Raw genomic sequence first — 15810 nt, 5'->3', positions numbered from 1 at the left:
CTGCCCCCACTGCCAAAGTACCCCTGGGTTCCCAAAGCTGCAGGAGATGTGCTGAAGGAGCTTTTGTCTTTATTTCTCCCAAACACTGTACAAAGCACAGCACAGAAAGAGAGAAAAGATTTCTCCAGCCAAGGCACACTTGGCCCTCTAGATCTGGAGATGGTACTGCTGTGTACCCCAAGTCTCCAAATCCCTATATCAGAAGCTCCTTCAACTGCCACTTAACACTCCAAAACACAGGAATCAGACCTAGTCCCTAATGGTAGGCTGGGAAACAAAGAAGGCAGTGATCTCGGCCCCATTACCCTTTTCCCACAGAGAAACATCGTCTCTTTTCTTTCTCCATGCAAGTCAGTCATAATTTGAAGCTAGGGGACAAGCATTAGCCCAAACAGAAACATAGTTGGGGGGTTGTACCCCTGCTCAAGTGGTTCACAAAGGGCTTTTCTAGGATCCAGCACCCCCTCTTCTGGGTCTATATCCAAAGGAAATGTAGTTAGTACTTCACCTGCGTCCCCATGTTCATCGCAGCTTTATCCACATTAACCAAAATACGAAAACATAGATCGAAGGATGGATAAAGAAATTGTGGCATAGATTTGTCTATGAGTATTATTCAGTCTTAGAAAAGAAGGAGATCATGCCATTTGCAACGTGGATGAGCCTGGATGGCATATGCTAAGTTAAATAAACCACATACAAAAAAACAAAACCTTCCTGACCTCACTGACATGTGAAATATAAAAAAGTCAAGTGTGGGGGTGCCTGGGTGGCTTGGTCAGTTAGGGGTCTGACTTCAGCTCAGGTCATGATCTCACAGACCGTGAGTTCGAGCTCCGCGTCGGGCTCTGGGCTGATGGCTCAGAGTCTGGAGCCTGCTTCCGGTTCTGTGTCTCCCTCTCTGTCTGCCCCTCCCCCGTTCATGCTCTGTCTCTCTCTGTCTCAAAAATAAACGTAAAAAAAAATTTTTTTTTTAAAGTCAAGTGTGTAGAAGCAGAGAGTGGCACGGTGGGTACCAGAGGCTGGAGAATGGGGGGAAATGGGGAGATATTGGTCAAAAGGTACAAAGTTGCAATTATGTAAGATGAGTAAAACCACAGATCTGATGTAAAGCATGGTCACTATAGTTAATAATGTGGTATTACACACCGGAAATGTGCTAAAAGAATAGATTTTAGGTCTTCTCACCACACACATGTGACTATGTGAGGGGACATGTTAATTAGCTTGACTGTGTAACCATTTCATTACATGTATGTATATCAAATCATCACACTGTACACCTTAAATATCTACAATTTTTTGTTTACTTATTTTTGAGAGAGAGAGAGAGAGTGGGGAAAGGGCAGAGAGAGGGAAGGACAGGGGATGAAAAGCAGGCTCTGCACTGACAGCAGAGAGCCTGATGTGGGGCTCGAACTCATGAACTGTGAGATCATGACCTAAGCCGAAGTCAGATGCTCAACCGACTGAGCCACCCAGGTGCCCCTCTATTTTATTAAAAAAAAAATTCTTTTCAATGGGAAGAAAAATCCAACTTTTTTTCTTTCCAAAGACTCAAAGGAGTCATTTCCATTGCCCTTGGGAGAAAGAGTGGGTTGATAGTAGAACAAGATAGTAAGGCTTAGAAACTGCCTCGAAGAGAGGGAGGAGGTTGAATGCACTTCTATTAGGCATCAGAATCCTGGAGGGGGCTTGCCAGGGCGGGAGACTGGGCCTTCTCCTAGTCCTTATGGATGACTCCAACTGGGCTAACGTCTTAAAGTTCATGGACAATTGCTTCACATCACTGGAAGACATGGGAAAATATGAAGCACACGTGAAAAGGAGAGGGAGCAAGGTTTCGCAAGCCTGTTGTGGAAGGTAGCACAGGAGGCAGCAGTAGAAAGGGGTCTGAGAAACCAGGCCATGCGGGAGCAAACTTTAAGGTGCTCCTTCCAGGCACCGTGGGATCTCACTCTGCCTGGGAGAGCAGACTGCGAATTGTCACTATGCAGTGGAACCAAGAGAGAAAGGTCCTTCCAGAAGGAGACCTAAGGTTCACTATTCTGCCACCAGAACTGTGAAGATGGGCCTAAGAACGTCAGCTCTAGCCGCTAGGTGAACCACTTTCTGGTGTTGAAGGCACCGGGGCGGAAATGGGGCACATCTGGAAAAGAGCCCAGAGCTCCAGTGGACAGTGTGAACTGCACTTGCAAGGGAGTCAGAAGACACAGCGTGGGCCCTGCTCTGGGCCTGGGGGCCTGAGAGTCTAGAAGGGACATATCCAGTCCTAGAAGGGGAAAGCTCCAAGATTCGGTGCAGTACACCCGGCCACAGTTATTTTTTAACGTCACGGGGAGGAAGACTATTAAGTGGGAAAATGAATGACCATGCCACCAGTGATTCAGAAGCTAAAATCTTCTTAGGAGTAAAGAATACCAGGTGGAGCCAATACACAGCCACCAACTAAATGTTAAATAAGTTTCTAAAATAGATACCTGGGGTTTTTTTTCTTTCTCATGAGCTGTGAGACCCTTGAATGTGCCAAGTGTCTTCAGCAAGCCCCTCCATCCTGCTCCTGGGGGATGAGCAATAGGGATTATATCACCTGGCTTCCAGAGAGCCCATTTGGGTTCAGCCTGTGGGAGTCCCTGGCAGATCAGAGAGAGAGCAGAGAAGAAGGCTGGGTTGGGGGAGGGGGGAGTCCCTGACTCTCTCTCCGCAAGGTCCCCCCAGGCTGGCTGTGTATCTCACTGGAGATTACTACTCCTTTCAAGGGCACCTGCTCGACAGGACTCCCTCATTCCAAGTTTGAATCACCTCTCCCTTCCTTGTCTTGCCAGTCCTTACCTTGTCATGTAATAATTCTATTGCTGCCAGCCCTGCATTTCAGTGCCACCGCTGTGGCTCCTCTATATCCCACCTACTCCTTTATATTTGGTCCTTTTGTAAATAATCCCTGTTTGAATTATCCCAATTCCAATATACCATCTGTTTCCTGTTGGGGCCCTGGCTGCCGCATGGCAGCAATGGCGGGGAGGGGATGAACACCAGGAGGAGCAGGGTAGAGAGAAGTGTCACCTTGTCAACACCAGGCTCTTTATAGACCTTAGAACAGACAGACAATTCATGTCAGGTCCAAAGCAAGACCCTGGAACAAGGTTCCAACCAGAAGCTCTCGTATGTCTCTACAGCTGCTCTTGGGAACAAAGAGAGTAACGCCCAAACCTGAGGATGAACAGGGTGAGTCTGGAGATGAGAATAGAAGAAATGAACCCAGCCATGTGGCCAGTAGTCAGCTCCAATATGCTGTGCATTTGAGACAGTAGACTCATCCCTGTCTTGCCACACCTACCTCTTACACACACATACACACACACACACACACACACACACACACAGCCCAGGAGCTTCCCCAGGATCAGGAGCACCTATGAAGGGCTCAGTGCAGGAATGGAAGAGGTGCTGCATGGGGGTCAGCTTCTCACTGGGGAAGGTTTGAACTCTCCTCAGAAGCCAAACTCATTTGGGTCAGTTTTAGAATCTTCAAGAGTCTACCAGCTGCTGACCATCTCTCACCAGAAGCAGCACCATGTCCTGGTTATGGGCTATTCATCTATTTGTCAGACAAGAGACCCAAAAGGGCTGAAAATATCCTAGGGAGAATAAGGACTGACTGGTGACACAACACAGCAGGGGATGGAAGGCTAAGCTGAGTCTGGCCAAGAGGCTGTGGATCACCTCCCCAGGAGGATAGTTTGCATGAATGAGGCAGAGGGGAGGGAGGTGCTGAGAGAGTTGCCATGGGGGAGAGGCAGGACAGTGGCAGGCTCAGTCTGGCAGCAGGTGCCCAGCTCAGGTTCACAGAGGAGCTCTGAACACAGACGGAGCAAGGATTGGACCACTTCTGGTCCAACAAAGACTGATGGGCATGGTTTTCCACTCGGCATCTGGAAGCTCTTGCAGCCCAAGACTCAGCACCCCAGGCAGGGCTGCAGGCTCCAGGAGGTGAACCGTGACAAACAGGAAAAACATGACCTACCCAAGGGGGCCCAGCAGGCGCAGGCTGATCTGAGTACAAATGAGACACTGCCTAGGGTTCCTTAGAAAGGTTTGTAGAGAAGATCCTCTGTAGGGGGATTGAAGTGTCCCCCTAAATGATCACTAAGAGTAATGAGCCAACAAATATTGAACAAAACCTGTTCCCATTGGCTGACGCTACATAGAAGTGCCGTATGAGAAAGGGGTTCTAGCTTCTCCAATACATTGGCGTGGAAGAAAATAACTAGGGAGAAAGGCATGATGGAAAACAAATACATAGTTAAGAACTCAGTCTTTTCTAATGGTGTCTGAAGTGAGTGGAGGCCTAGGGGAAAACCCCTTTAACGGGTTTCCCAGAAGGCATCAGACTTCCTCAGTCTGATTCTCATGAAGAGAAGTCCTCAGGAGCCTCAGCTATCCTGGCTCCAGCTTCCAGGCACTGGGCCTCTGCTAATACTGAAGAGTAGCAAGTAAGTAATGCAATTACTTGCCATCTGGTAATTGCTGTAAACAAAAGTTAATTTTTCTAAAACGTCACCACCAACTTCTATCAAATACACAGAAAGAATGACCTCCAAATCAGAAGTTTACCCACCATTTTTTATTGTGTGGTGGTTTTCTGTTGCGGTTATACTTTTGTTGGAGCTCTGTGGGAGAATGATGTCTTCTGAGTGGCTAAAAATAACACTGTGGTAATAACAGTAGCCGCTAACTTCAGAGAGCTTTATATGTGCTAGCCATACACGAAGCTCTTTATATGCAGCTCTGGTCTTTAATCTGCACAACAACCCCATGACCTAAGAACTATGACCAAGCCCATTTTCCAGATTTGAGAAGAGGGAATAGAAATAGCTTGCTTTAGGTAGGGAGATGGGGTGTGAGGATCAGGGCCTTAAAGTCCAAGTTCTTAACCATTGGGCTACACCCTGGAGGCGACTGTTTGCTTTCCACACCCTATACACTTCATATGAGATGAGAAAGGTCTTTGATAAAGGGGACAAGGAGTGGGAAGGGATGGCTGGCAACTGGTATGTGCATTTCGTAGAAACTTTCAGAAATAAAATAAGGAGAATGTATGTTGAAAATGCACTCACAAAACCAATTTTAATCTAGTAAGGGTTGGTTTGAAATCTTCTGAAAGAACCCTCATCATGACCTCTGCACTCATAGTTCCACAATAGCACAGGCAACCCAGGGGAGGAAAAGCCCACTAGAGCCAACGCCATCTAGAATTTGTCAGTTCCGTTCTAAATGTCCTTTTGTTCGTTTTGTCTTGAACACGACGGATTTACACCGTTTAGCGCACAATATGAACTACTAAGCGAGTAATTGAAATCACTGGTGGTCAATGAAGTATGTGGTGGGGAGCCGCACGAAAGCACGAGAAAATACTTCCACCTGTGCTGTGGCCAGAAGCGTGATGTGAGGCATAGTGAGCAAAATCAAAGCTGAGTTTAAGCCAGGTTTTCTCCAATTCTCCTTTGTTGAATTTGAAAGAAAATGGTAAAAAGAGTAAGAAATTAATACCAGGAATTTTGTGTAAATAAACATCTGAATGTACCTCAAATCATTATTAGGGATCAAACACACCTTTAGGGCAACAGTACTGTTTTCTCAGAATTAAGGGCAAAGTTGGAAATACTCCTTTCTCCCAATTGTAACAGAAGAGAAAAAGGTGAGTGGCTTTCTGCCAAGAGTCCTGCGTCCTATTTCTGAAACCTAACCCTAACTTCTCTTCATTCTTTAATCTCCTGGACTCCGTCCCCCTAACTATCCTCTCTTTCCTTCTATACCCTTCCCCCCACCAGAAGGGAGCCATGAATTCATGAACATAGAAAGATTGCATTCTTCTTTCCATCCTATTCGTGTTAAATAGTGAACCAAGGAACTGATTTATTAAGAAAGAACCAGGCCCAATATAATAAAGCATCAGTTTATAACCTAAATAAAGAACTAGAGACCACATTAATAGTATATTTAACCATAAATCTTTTTTATAGTTTTTTTTTTAAGTTCAGTTATTTTGAGATAAAGAATGTTAGCAGGGGAGGGGCAGAGAGAGAAGGAGAGAGAGAATCCCAAGCAGGCTCTGTGCTGTCAGTGCAGAGCCCAATGTGGGGCTCAAACTCATGAACCGTGAGATCATGATGTGAGCTGAAATCAAGAGTCAGTAGTTTAACCCTCTGAGCCACCCAGGCACCCCTAGCCATAAATCTTAATTAGAACATTAACACCCAGCAAATATAGAGGACATCTAGACCAGTAAGAAAAGCCACATAGGTTTGCCTGATTATTTACATAGGAGTAACAAAGATATTAATTTATGATATGGACCTTCTTAGGTTTCGTTGCCTGTTATTGTAAGGAATCTAAGATGGACTTTATTATTTGCTATCCTGAGGTTAACCTCTTAGCCAAACTGAAAAGTTTCTCTCCTCCAGATTTTACTGACAGTACTTATAAATGTGAACAAATTCTCAGTTTCTCTGTTCTTGAGGTCCCCCAAATACCCCAAGCTTGTTGGCCTGCCCAGAAGTGATCTTCCTTGCTCCCTTGTGCGACTAGACCCTGCAAGCCAGGTACCAGAACAGTTTTTCTGGGAAGCTACCTATTTCCTCAAAAGCGTCTGGTCATATCTGATTAAATGGGCATCTTTCCCAAAGATGACATTCTAGGCAAGGCTATGATTGTTCAATCAATTTTCCCAGCGATAGCTTGGTAAAAGAACAGGTTTTTATTGAAATTTTGCAAATAACCATATTGTTGTGAAAAGTAAGAATACTCAACAATAGTTTCTGAATTCGAGAGATAGGAAGTGAGGTCAATGAGAAAAACATATCATTTAAAAATGTTTTATTTCAGTTTATAAAGTCAACTAAATTGTTATCGGGTACAGATAAGCATAAGAGGAAGAGTCTTCCTTGTATGTGCAGAAAATACAGCATTAAAACAACATCAACAATATTCTGAACATACAACTACAATCATGCCTCATCAGTTGATTCAGTACAATGTGACCAATTCTCGTTCTGTCATATCTTGGGTTCGCAGCTTTCAGAAGCCATCTGCTTCTCAACTATAGAATTCTGAAAGTCCTGATTCAGTCTTTAGGGATAGACTAAAAATTTGCGTAAGCAAAACCCAGAAGAGCATGGACCCAAGAGTCTATTCTTTGAAGTATCATTAGTTTAAAGTACCTAGAAAGTAATCGCTTCTCGGCCTTTTGGCTAAGATCAAGTGTAAAGTACCTAGAAAGTACTTTAATTTTACTTTCTATGGGGTTCTGGGGCAGGTATTGTTTTTACTATTAAGCAAATATGAGAAATTCCAGAATATTCACGTATTTAATTGTATTGTTCATCGTCCCCTATAGTGAAAGGATCATGCTTTTCTTTTTAACCGTAGGTTAAGTCTGTTAAATTTGTACAGGTAAAACGTTATCAATATAATACTTTAGCAATTTCATACTTCATGGGAAGCCCCAGAAGATATGTCAATAGCTAATTTTTCAATAACATGTGTGAAGCACGGGGAAAGCACAGAAATAATATGAAATAGCTCTGATGAGATTTCCTATATTTATCAGAAATTGCTGTGGTATATACCAAGAATATAGAATAAGAGAGTCAGTAAGTCTGGAGCAAGCTCTAAAGACTACATTTTAATAAAATTTCAGAGGCAAGTCTAACATACATCACCAACTAAAAACCACTGGCCAAGAAGATGCTAGGTTCAAATTTAAAGTCAGGTTGTGGCCAAGTTTTAAATAATAAATGAAATTATGACTGATACCCCTATTGTGCTGTTGACTTACAACATCAGATAAAGAACCACTATGTGTGTTTTCATTAGTATGTGGGAAAATATATACAAAGTTAACCTATACATGAAAAAGCGGGCCCTGTGTTAGAGAATTGTGCTGAGCCACCACTAGAGGGCACTAAAAACAGAGTATGGAACAAATCCCAAGCACCTGTCGTCCCTTACAGAGCTGACCGCAGCATTTGTTTGCCTTACAGAATCTTACACTGTTAGTAATAAAAGTGAGAAGGTGTATCTCTCTGAGACTTGGTGAATTTGCACCCTCATGTCTCATTGACATACCAACTTCATGGTTATTATTTAGGGGATTCCTGCCAGGGCAGAGGTGCCTAACGTAATATTACAAGGTTCCTCTTGTCTAACGTCTAGTTTGACCCTTCCCCTCAGGCTCTATTTACTCCAATAACTTTTCAATTTTTTTATTATACAACATCAAATGAAAGAACATACACAGCTATGTACTCATCCCAAGGTTTAGTAAGGAGATAAAGGTACTTGCCTCAGATATTTTCAAGAAACCAAAAGCAGTACAGATAGAGTGGAAGCCATTTTGAACACTCTCCCAGCTCCATTTGCTTCCCTCCCTGTGTTTAACAATTCCGGAATGAACCACTATTCTATCATTGATAGGAGCTGTTCCACCGTATGTTTAATGCTTATATCACATATAAAGATGCACCGTTTATATTATAGTGTATTGTTGTGCTCCAGTGGGAACTATTCCTTCTTTGTTTTCTTTATTCCTGTTACTAGATTGGAAGATATGTTTCTTCTCATTATTTTAGCACTACATTTTCAAGCCCAGGTACACATCACATTTAAAGTCTTAGACTCCTAAATCTGATCCTCTCAGTTCCCATTCTTCATGTCTTCTATCATATTGTTCCTTTTTACCATCATTGTCCATCACCCATTAATATTTGATCCCACATTTCTGAGCAGTGGAAGGAGCATCTGTGTGCATCAGCTCAGTTTATTATGCTGCTGGGAGTCTGCAAATAACCTTCTAGTGGGTCTTCCTTCAAATCCCTCTAAACCCCACTATCAGTATTATTTTTGCAAAGCACAGCTTCCTTTCATTACACCTTGCTACCACCTGTGAACACTGTATTACTTTCTAGCTCAAGTGTCCGCTGATAATGTTTGAAAACATACAATATGTCCTATCATATTTTTCCAGCCTTCTCTCACTGTTGCCAAAAATTATATGCTCCCCAAATCTAAATCATGACCTTCTCCAATGACCTGCAATATCATCTGTGTGTGCTTCTGCCTCTGTGCTTTTTTTTCTACCTGTAGGCAACTTTCCTCTTCTTTTCCTCTTCAGATCATGTCCCTCCTCCTAAATCCACTTAGAGACCCATTTGTGAGAAGTCTTATGCCAACTACTCCATTTCCATCTTTATCTCTTGCTTCACCCCTTAGACTCTCCTGAGTTAAAAATCTCAGTTCTACCACTTACGGATTATGTGACCTTTGAAAATCCCTCATGCTTCAGGTAATCATGCAAATAAAGGCAAATGGCCAAACTTCTAAAGCAGCATCACTGGGAAACACTAATGGACATAGGAAAACAACTAGGTGTGTGAGTCTCCAGTTACTCATTCTAGGACAGCACACGGCAATCTGATAGATCTGGACATCAGATTTCAGGAGAGGGGCCCTCTACCCTTGGATTATGGAGCTTTTAAGCTGAATGATTAGGAAAGACCAGGCTTCTCTCTAGTGTCATAAGAGGCTGCAATGCAGTAGCAATATGGTGGGGTAGGGCTTGCCTCTAGCCCTATTCTTCTAATTCAGCAGTGGTAGTTGAAGATCACACCAGCCCTTCTGTCTGCAAAATCAGGCAACTGGGGTACAAGCCTGTGGAAGAATCCATCACCTTAACATCGATGGCTGGGAATGTACCAGTCCCTCCCTGATAAGAAGAGGGGTGCATAGAGGTGGACTTTCTCTCACTTTCCTCGTCTGAAACATAGGCATAATAATAGTATCTACCCTCAATGGTGTTGATGTGGGTTCACTTGGGTTACATGCAGTATACATGAAAGAATAACTAGTGCATGCAAAGTGCTCAATAAGTATTAACCCCAACTGTATGTGCATATAATTATGGCACATGTGCCTTTCAAGTGATACCATGCTATGCAAGTTCAGAGTGAGTCACTAACTAGAACTTCCAGAAATAATCATCTACATCAATCCATAGTTGGCCCCCTCTCAATCTGCCTCTACAGAATTTCAGATCATGTTGTCAGCTTCCCTATCTGGATTTTATACTCTGCTTTTCTGTCTGCTTGTTTTGATCCCTGGATCCCAAGGCCTGTCCACATCTGGACCTCACTTCTGCCTATGAGCTAGCTGGTCTGAATGAGTAAGCATCACCTGGCTCCTCCTTACTTGTGGTCATCCCAGAACTCCCAACGACCTTCACTTCTCCCAGGCCCCTTACTGCTGCTGGTGTCACCATGCCCTAGAACCTCCATTCACCCTGGACTGAGGTCTGCCATTCCATCCTCCCCTAAAGCCCTGTCCTTTACCTTCCCTTCTCCTTTCTGAAGTCATGTATGACCCTTCAACGAGGTTGTCTTAAGTTCAGGCTGCTGTAACAAAATGCCGTAGACTTAAACAACAGACGTGTACTTCTCACTGTTCTGGAGGCTGGGAAGTCCAAGATCAAGGTGTTGGCCGATTTTGTATCTTTTTATGTTTTTCAGATGGCTGTCTTCTTGCTGTATCCTTATATAGCCAAAAGAGAGGTCATTTCTTATGTTTCTCCCCATCAGGGGACTAATCCCATCGTGAGGTTCTACCCTCATGGTCTAACCACCTCCAAAAGGCCCCACCTTCACAAAGGATCATACTGGGTACTGGGGCTTTACATGTGAATTTGGGGAGGACACAATATTGGGTCCATAACAAAGCTCTACCACCTGATATAACTTTTGTTCCTACTTTTTCTAGTCTCTCAATCTAGTCACCTCTTACAGCATTTCTTTTGGGAACAATAGAACTGAGTCATGATATATTTATAGGTAGTATGAGGCACACAGTAGTGCTTAAAGATAAGACAAAGCCCTTACTACCAGGGGATTCAAAGTTTGCAAGAGAGACAAACTATAACAACGTCATAAATTCATTTGTAGTAGTTTGTATAGGATAGTCAGCAAATGTAATTATCACTGAGAAAGGGATGTATGGGTCAGAATTCAACTTTTGGCATACCTCATGCGACAGATTCTGCATTTAGGAAAAGGGAAAAAGACTGTTTCTTCAAGAGTGACACAATTGGCGCCTGGGAGCACAAAGCATGTAGCAATAAAGTATAAAATCCTACAAGTGTGTGTTTGCTTCAGGTATCTATCCTTTCTTTCCTTCTATCTATGTGGCTGAACCATTTCAAAATAAATAAGACATCATGGGGGAAAAAAGACATGACATTCCATCCCTTAATACTTTAACATGCATTTCAAAAAACAAAAAAGAATCCTGAGGACATTCTCTTATATAACCACAGCACCATTATCATACCTAACAAGTAACAAGAATTCTCTAATCTAATCTACTAGCCAACTGTGCTTGTCCGTTTGCTCCCCACCTGCAGAGGTATGATCCACCTTCTCTGCTGGGCTCTGAGCCCAGAGAGGGACTGTCACAGGCAGGCTCCCAGTTGGGTTCAGCCAACAGTAGGCACCCACAGGCCCAAAGGCCAACAGGAAGCACCAGGAAGAGATGAGAAGGGCGGAGGTGGCTGGGACACTTTTACTCTGCTCCTCCCTGCCAGGTTGCTGGTCTGGCATTGGTTGCATCACATCAGGCTTCCCTATTTATTAATCCGGGTACGGGGGCACCTGGGTGGCTCAATGAATTAAGCTTCCGAGACTCGATTTTGGCTCAGGTCACGATCTCACAGTTATTTAGTTCAAGCCCCACATCTGTGCTGTCAGGGCAGAGCCTGTTTGGGATTTTCTCTCCCTCTTTCTCTGCCCCTCCCCTCCCCTCTCTCTCAAAATAAAAAACATTTAAAAAAGCATCCCTCGTTGGTTTCTCTGGCCCTGACCACATCTTCCAATAGTAGTTAATCACCATTAAATACTTCATGATTAAGTCCTTTGGAGTTTCTCATCTGTTTCCTGTGAAGATCCTGCCTGATATTTGAATGACCCATATTTGAATGTTCACCATTGGCCCAAGGTATTTTTTTAAGTTTCATTTATTTATTTATTTTTTAATTTTTTTTTTACATTTACTTATTTTTGAGAGACAGAGTGAGACAAAGTGAGAGTGGGGGAGGGGCAGAGAGAGAGGGAGGCACAGGATCCGAAGCAGGCTCCAGGCTCTGAACTGTCAGCACAGAGCCCGACGTGCGGCTCAAACCCACAAACCATGACATCATGACCTAAGCCAAAGTCAGATGCTTAACCAACTGAACCCCCCACGTGCCCTAAAAGTTTTGTGTTTGTTTGTTTTTTTTTTAACTAAAATCCAATCAATGATCCTGAGTTAGACTTGGTTCCGCCTCATTAGTCTTTTAATCTATTGACTCCTCTTTTTTCTTGCCACTGACTTTTTTAGGAGACCAGTTGCCATAGAAGTCCCACATTCTGAATGTATCCAATTGTTTCCTCATTGTGTTACTTAATTTGTTCTTCTCTGCCTTGTATGTTTTTTAACTTGAATCTAATCAAGCCTTCAGATCCAGCTTCCATTGTAAACACTGTATAATTTATTAGGCATTATCTTAGGAGTTGCATAGCATCATTAGTAGCCAGAAAATTGGATAGTTTGATTACCAAGTGATGATAGCTATATTTCTCTATTTTAAAACGTTTTCTTTCCCCCACTTACTATTAGCAAGTAAGCTGTGGGGGTGATATTCTAGTAAGTATCTAGGGCTCTGTCCACCATTCTGCCAGCAACTTTAACATTCATTATTGGTCCTTGTCTGGATTAATTATTTCATTATGTCTCATAAACTTATTTTCTTTTTCTATCTCTACTTCTACATTTATTGCTAATGTTCTTCTTTAAAAGCTTTACTTTGATGACAAGGGCTATTTCTTTTTCCTGACTGTGGTTGCTACAATAAAAGCAGAATACACCGTAAGTTCCCCCCGCCCTTCAATTCCTTATTCTGAAATCAGGCGATCAGTGTAATACTATTGCTAGTATAAATTCTCTGCATTGTGCTTCATTAATGAGGCCTCAGAGTTCTGTATAGTTAAGCTTGAATTGGTTATCAGGGAAACTGAACGCTATGCCTTCTGATACACGCTACATTCAGCTCCAGTTATTGCTACAAAGGTATCCTGGCTATCCCTGGTCATCCATATAGTTCTAGCCCTAATAGATGCAGACCTCAGGTAGCACAAGCCATAGGGGAAAAAACATTATCAGTAGCTGGCAATTATACCCCAATTAGATTGTACGTCTCATAGAAGCACTCAAAATGCATTCAAAAGGGCTATTATCTCTTTTCTGTGTTAGCTATTAGTTTCACAAGTCTTTGATCAGAAGATCTTGAAGCTTTGCTCTATTGTTACATTGCTTTCTCTACATGTATACTGAAATAAGCCATTTTTCCCCTTTAATTGCTTCTGTCTGGGAGAAATAATGGATTTTTAAAAGCTAGGGTGAGACTTCTAGGTTCTGTTTGGATTTTTATGAGCAATCATTTGGGGGCTGGCCTTTGTTATACTTAAACGCATCTCTGGTTGTCTCAGTCTCCCTGTGTGCTGTCACAGATACTTGCTATGGGTAGCAGCAGCTGGTTACCAACCTTCCTGTAGGGAATACTCAGTGCTATTCATCTGCATGGCCCTGGACTTTTCTCTGCATCCCCCTACCTCTTAGTAGCTGTTCCTCAATTATAAACATCAAAGCAAATGGAGAGAACCAGTCTGGGGGTAGAAAAAAGGCTAACATGGCCATCGTCAATTAGTTAAGTCCTTCTCCAATAAAACTAACAATAATCAACTGAAATTTCTAACACTCCTATTGTTATCACAAATAAAGTCTCATCCAATAGTTGATGATATCTTTATAATTATTGGGAAAACAGAATCATCTGTATTTGCCAACCCAAAGCATCTAAGGTAGAGGAGGTACTCAAGAAAACTGTGATATGGTTCATCTGGTCACTGGCTTCTTTGCTCTCAGATCCATTCTCTCTTTCTCATCTGTTCTGTGTCACACGGGCTGTCCCTTGAGAACAAGAATTCCCAGTGCATTCATTTTGTGTTGCTGGATAACAAAATTACAACAAACAAAGTGGCTTAAAATAACACCCAATTATTATCACCTAGTTCTGTGATTCAGAAGTCTGGGTGAGTTCAGCTGGTTCTCTGCTTAGGATCTCTTAAGGCCCCCTCACGGTGGCAGCCAGGCTCTTAATTTGCAGGCCCTCGGGAAGGATCCACTCTGTAACCCATTCAGGGTGCTGGCAGACTTTGATTCTTTCCAGCTAGGTCCCTTTTCCTTGCTGGCTGCCAATGGGAGGCTAGACCTTGCTCGGTCATTGACTGGGGGATACCCAAGGATAGCACAGCCTGGGCTCAGGGCTGAGGTGGACTGTGGTGAAGCTAACCACTCAAGGCCATTAAAGAATACTCCCACAGCTGGACAGCGAGTTCTTCCTTACAGGAGGATCTAGCCAGGGGGTGACACAATGTGGCCACAGGCCAAGCCGGGATTATCACCTGTTTTTGTAGAGTCCTACAAGCTAAAAATGTTTTTTATACTTTTAATGGTTACATTGCAAATGATTAGGTAAGTAACTTCATAACATACTGATTACTTTGCTGCTTAGCCTACAAAGGCTAGACTATTTGCTATCTTGCCCTACTATCTCGCCAAAAAGAATTAGTGGAGGCGTGAATTCTGTGCAGAGTATATTTGATGTCTCTTCAAGTCTGGCAGGTTAGAAGAAAGGGCTTGGTCAGAAGAAGAGGTGTCAGGGAGGACAGAGCTCTGATACTGGGGGAAGGGAGGAGATAGGAAACACCCCAAGTAGAAAAGAACAAAATCTTGGAATCATGATAGCAAAGCAGGCCTATAAAATGAGACTGTCATTTAAATCTCCCTGGAACAGAATATAATTTTTTAAGTCTTTGTTAATTTGTTGTAACAAAAATGCTTTTGTTTTAATTTGCATCTCATTTGGTTACTAATAAAGTTGGAGTTGGATTTTTTTTTCATGTGCTAATTTGAAGAATTGCAAATGACTGCCACAAATAAAATGAACAGATTTCTCAACCAAGGACAAAAACAAAATATCCATAAAGCTATCATAATCTATAAAACGGAAAATATATTAATGTCCCAACCAAAAAAATGAGCAAATGCATGTTAAGGCTTATTCTTTTAAATGTGTTAATATTCAATGGGCGCCTGGTGGCTCAGTTGGTTAGGCAACGGACTTAGGCTCAGGTCATGATCTTATAGTTTGTGGGTTTGAGCCCCGTGTCGGACTCTGCGCTGACAGCTCAGAGCCTGGAGCCTGCTTCCGATTCTATGTCTCCCTCTCTCACTGCCCCTCCCCCACTTGCACTCCGTCTCTCAAAAATAAGTGAGCGTGAAAAAAATGGGGGGGGGGAGTGTTAATATTCAAAAAGAAAACTAAATTTTGAAGCATAACTTCTGAGTCCAAAACTTCATAATGGGACATTTTGAAATACTTAGGGGTAGTTTCCTAGTACTTGCTACCAGTTCACTTCTTTATCTACTTGGCTAAACTGAATCGTATTCCTAAGACTCATGTTATCACAGAGCAGAACACAATTTTTTCACCATGCAAACTGAGTCAAACTACGAAGTTTCAATTTGCGAGAAGGATATTTTCCCTTGAAGAAATTGCAATACAAAGTTTCATAAATGCTAGTGCATAACTAGAAAACCTATTATCTGATTGCATCCAGCTCTGTTCAAGAGTAAATTCTCTTTGACGACCAAATTAATATCTTCAAA

General features: G+C 42.6%; 1 protein-coding gene and 1 pseudogene across 3 annotated transcripts in view; both read left to right on the top strand.

Annotated features, from left to right (window-relative positions):
- ARL15 (ARF like GTPase 15) overlaps positions 1 to 15810 on the top strand; it is a 552301-nt gene that overhangs the window by 65326 nt on the left and 471165 nt on the right. The window lies entirely within an intron of this gene.
- LOC145712503 (U2 spliceosomal RNA) lies at positions 7231 to 7377 on the top strand (annotated as a pseudogene).

The sequence above is a fragment of the Panthera onca genome, chromosome A1 (assembly GCF_046562875.1).
Source record: "Panthera onca isolate mPanOnc1 chromosome A1, mPanOnc1 haplotype 2, whole genome shotgun sequence".
NCBI lineage: Eukaryota > Metazoa > Chordata > Mammalia > Carnivora > Felidae > Panthera > Panthera onca.
Note: the sequence above shows the minus strand (reverse complement) of the source record. Positions and strands in the feature narration are given on the sequence as shown.